The 5,000-nt window shown below is 39.1% G+C and overlaps 1 protein-coding gene across 1 annotated transcript in view; it reads right to left on the reverse strand.

The window, feature by feature from the left end:
* Positions 1-4,890: 4,890 nt before the first annotated feature.
* The window catches only part of LOC125026618 (cyclin-dependent kinases regulatory subunit 1-like), a 4,366-nt gene continuing 4,256 nt past the window's right edge, over positions 4,891-5,000 (reverse strand). Inside the window, exon 3 of the mRNA XM_047615193.1 lies at positions 4,891-5,000. This exon is cut by the window's right edge and continues 504 nt beyond it. The gene's annotated coding sequence lies outside the window, so the exon portion shown is untranslated.

The following is a 5,000-nucleotide window of genomic DNA, read 5'->3' on the forward strand; positions in this document are numbered from 1 at the left end:
AAATATATAGCAATAAGGTGTGGTTTGGGTAAGGAGTTTTTTTGGTTTAATAAGGCGATGTTTGAGGATTTCCAGAATGGTTAATGGTCAAACCAAATAAATGTCCCAGACATCAAAGGTCATATAGCATCATGATAAAGTATTATGGCTAAAAGGTAAAAATGAGTTAACAATTAGGATAAGTGGATAGAAGACGGGGATGAAAAAGAGAAGGAAAAGGAGAGGGGGGAGGAAAAGACCATGCGAAATTAGCTGAGGTGAGGGCTGAAGACTAGAGTTGGGGTGATCCCCTAAATTGGGCCTCCGTCTCCTTCGCCCCCCCCCCCCCCCCCATCCATGACAACAACGAGCAAGGGATTGGGAGTGGCCTTGTGTAAATTGTAAATTTTAAATCAGAGACTCAATCTTGTAGGTAGGACAGCACCTGTCAGTTGTGATAGATACCACAACTGGCACATATGTGACAGCGTAGAGCTTTTGGCATGGTCATGAGCAGGCTGGGTACACGGAGGGCAGCGTGCTGTGGACTAACAGTGTTTGGCAGGATGGACAAGATGCAAACATTTCTGGCAATGACGGGAGGGTGGGTCGCTATGGTTGGCCTCTGCCAATATAAACATCTTGGGGCAGGTCACATCTACAGAAAGTAATTTTGGCAATATTCGGTGGAGGACTTACGGTGGCTGATGCTGATACTGCATTATAGTCAATGAAGCAGGTGAGCGAGTCGTTTCCAGATGCAACTATGACAAGGCAAGAACGACCTAGACTGCTGCAGAAGAAAACTTGGCCTATTTGTTTATGGAGACATTGTTTGAGAAGGGCCTTTACGGGGAATCAAAAAATCGATCCTACTCGGCTGGGCTAAAAAGAGTACTCAAAAGGTTTGTAAAGATGGAAGTAGTAGAAGGACGAGGACGGGAGGAAGAGGGAGTGGCATTTAATAAGGGTAATGGTTAATGGTTAAAAGCAAAATAAATGTCCTAGACATCTATAGTAAATGTTAGTGAAGGGTGGTTGAGTTAGTTAAAGTTGGGCTAAGGAATTGGTGGGTGAATGGGTTAGGGTCGGGTGAGGTAATGTAAAGGGGTTAGATTAAGTGAAGGATATATATGCGTTTGAGAAAGGAAAATAGGTTGTCAAAGCAGAAAGTGAGAGATTCTGTAAGGATGTCTGATAGGTTGGGAGGTCTATGTAGGGAGAAAGTTGAGGTACGGGTTGCTTCAAAACGTGGGCATAACAATAGAATGTGTGGGACTGAAAGAGGAACATTACATAAGGAACTCCTGGGGGCTGGGTGTTGATTAGGGTGGATACTGTACTAGTAGACATTGAGGAGGGGGTAGTTGTTGTAGTGTTCGGAGCCGTGGTCAAAGGAGAGCCTGGGGTCAGGGAATCGGGATTGGGGCTATTTGCCCCTAAAAGTGGGATCACATCTTCATTATTGGCCATGGTAAGCTTGGGGTATGTTGGGGAGATAAAAAAAAAAAAAAAAAAAAAACAGTCCACCCCTCAGGGTCCCCTTGAGGGGTAAGGGCTAGGTAAGGCAGGGGAATACCGTGCCCATGACTCCCTAAGGCCGTTCAGGACTGGCACAAAGTCAGCCTTTCATCCTTTTCAGCACGGCTCTCACACCTTAGGAGGTGGATAGTAGAAGGGATTGGTGAAGGGACTGAAACGAAAAGTATGAGTGGAAAAAAGACCATGCAAAAGTCAGGGAGTTCCCCATCATTGGGTCTCAGTCTCTGCCTCCTAAGCCCCCCTACGACAACAATACACAAGATCAGGGTAGAAATTGAAGAAGACTGGAGGATGTAAAGGTACAAATGCATTACTGGTCATGGTAACCTTGGAGTATGTGGGAAAGAGAAACGGTTCATCCCTCAGTCCTCATGATGGCTATGGTATGGCCCAAAGGCGGCCTTTTGTACTTTCAACATTACTCTCACATCTTAGAAATGGACAGAAGAAAAAGGGGAGAAAGAAAGAAAGAAAGAAAGAAAGAAAGAAAGAAAAGGCCGAGAGGAGAAGATGTAGAGCGAAGGAAAGCAAGGAGTAGGGAGTTGGCTGGAAGCAAGGCTAAGACCTAATGCAGGGGAGATCCCAAACATTAGGTATCAGTCTTTCTTATATGCGCCTCTACAACAACAATGGGCATGAAACAGGGGGGGAAGTAATAGAAATAGTAGTAGTAGTGGTGGTAGTAGTAATTATAATAATGATTATAACTATTATAATAATAATCATAATTACAGTTGTAATAACAATAAAAAATAATCAATAATAATAATAACAATAAATTATACTGGTTAATGGTTAATGGTTAAAAGCAAAATAAATGTGCTAGACATCTAAGGTCATGTAGCACTATAGTAAATGGTAGTGAAGGGTGTTGTCAAAGTTGGGGAAAGGAATTGACGAGTAAATGGGTTAAGGTTGGGGTTAGATCAAGTGAAGGATGTATATGCATTTGAGGAATGAAAACAGGTTGTCAAAGCAGAAAGTGTGAGAAGTTGTGGGAATGATCATGAAAAATCGGTCCTATTTGGCTGGGCTAAATAGATTATTTAAGAATTTTGTAGAGATGGGGGTAGTAGAAGGACGGGAGCATGTGGAAGAGGGAGTAGTGTTGAGGGAGGTAGTGTTATGGGGAGGTGGACAGGTAGTAATAAGGGAGGATGGGGTAGTTGATGAAGAAGGTTGTGGGGGTATAGTTGTTGAAGTTGAGCATGTTGGGAGTAGAAATGTCTCCTGGGGTGTTGATTAGGGTGGATACTGTATTAGTCGGCATTGAGGAGGGGGTATTAGTTGCAGTGCTCAGAGCCTTGGTCAAAGGAGAGCCTGGGGTCAGGGAATCGGGCGAGTTTGAATTGGTGGAGCTATTTGATGAAGAGGCAAGCCTCATTGGTATGGTTAATGGTTAATGGTTATTCACTGGAGTATGTTGGGGAGAGAAACGGTCCACCCCTCAGGGTCGCTTGAGGGGTAAGGGCTAGACAACTAACCTCAGGCTCCCTCAGGCTGTTCAGGACTGGCACAAAGTCAGCCTTTCATCCTTTCAGCACGGCTCTCACACCTTAGGAAGTGGATAGTAGAAGGGGTTGGTGAAGGAACAGAAAGGAAAAAGTAGGAGGGGGAAAAAAAGACCATGCAAAATTTGTTGAGTCGAGGGCTGAGTCCTAAGCCCCCCCACGACAACAACGGGCAAGGGATTGGGGGGGAATAAATTATAATAATTACAGTCATCATCATCATAAAATATTCAAGCCTTTAAATGCTTTCAGGATATGCTCATGTCTTGTATATTTCAGTAACAGTAAAAATGAGAAAAAAAAAATACCCAGTGTAGTTTTTTTTGTGAAGTCTTACACAACCTTAAACAATCTCCTCTTTCCTCTTGTTTTTATTTATTTATTTTTCTTTTTTTGGGGGGGGGATTCTAATGCTATTAACATTAATTCATCATTGACACTATGATTATAATGTTATCATCAATATCAACAGCAATAAAAACACAGCCGTGAGAGTGTAAACGCAATAAACTACTCACAGTGGGCCTGATTTATACATGATAAGAAAATTACTTAAAAGAAAATGGCAAGTATTAGATCATTTTATTGATGAGAAAGGCTGCAATGCACATAAAAAAATATCGTAGCTTAATTCAACTGCATATGAACTGCACATTACATATTTTATTCATCAAAAACCTCTCATCATAGATACCTAATCAAAAGGTTATGTACTAAGTGTAGTTTTATTAAAACTTTATAAAAATAAAGAAATTAGATCTTCCTCACAGTTCTTTTCAAATATTACTATTTAGTTGTCTTTCCAATTCTGTCAACATATAAAATACACATTATAAGAAACCAATAGACATGGTAGATGGTACACACTGGGACAAAAATCAAAGTAGACAGTATAACTGCTCAGTAAATTTTTTCTGACAGTAAAAATTTGGATCAGCCTACAGTGCAGACTTTGGAACCTATAAAATATATCACATAAAAACAAGAAAAAAAGTTATAAGATTTACAAATCAGAAAAATTAATTCCATTTAAGACTACAGAGTCGTGGGTTTGCTTTCCTCCATAAGCCCTGCCTTTCCTTTACAACTAGTTAGGACTTTCACATTGTTAAATAAAAAAAAATCAGTATATCAAAATGCTATTCGTAAAGTTGCATGTTCCTGTTTACCTGCTTGTTAGTGTATTTACTGCTTGACTTAGCATGGGAAAGTTGACCATTTACAAAGTTTTGAGGGACAAAAGTGAATAAAACACGCTCTCAAAAATAAACTAACAACTTTCGTAAAATCCCAATATCTTCATCTATCTTTTCAAAATATTTGGATTATGAAGACAACTTATCAACTAGCAACAGTGACTATAAAAATAGTAAAGCTGATAAATGGTTTTTACCTATAACAGAACTAACTTATGTGAGCTACACATTTTTACATTTTTTGAAGTCACATTCTGAGAAGCTGTTATTTTTATTCTATGCTGATTGTTCATCCTAATTTGTACATGGTGTCATTTGTTCAGAGAAGCAAGAAGGAGGAACTAAAAGAAAGCTATAATTCTTATAAATTCTAGTTGATAGCAACAGCTAGTCTATGGGTCAGGGGAAAAAGATAATACTATAAATAATAATTTCTGAAACACCAGTCTTTAAGCAACCCTGGAGAACTGAATTAACTGTTTCATTAAACAGTTAATCAATGAACTCAAAAAAAGAATATGAGAACTATAGTATCATACACTTTGAACTGTTGAGAAAGGTTAAAACAAATATCTAAAATACGTAAATAAATAAGTAGATAACAAAAAATCTTAAACCGCTCCCAACTCTGAGGCAAATGAAGGACAAAAATAAAAATCAAGTTTATGGCATAAAATTTATATTCAGATGAAATAAAGATAACTATGATATGGAAATGTCAAAACTTAATACAAAAGTAAAGAATAACAGGGGAAGCTAATGTCTATAAACT

Source organism: Penaeus chinensis, chromosome 1, assembly GCF_019202785.1.
Source record: "Penaeus chinensis breed Huanghai No. 1 chromosome 1, ASM1920278v2, whole genome shotgun sequence".
Taxonomy (NCBI): domain Eukaryota; kingdom Metazoa; phylum Arthropoda; class Malacostraca; order Decapoda; family Penaeidae; genus Penaeus; species Penaeus chinensis.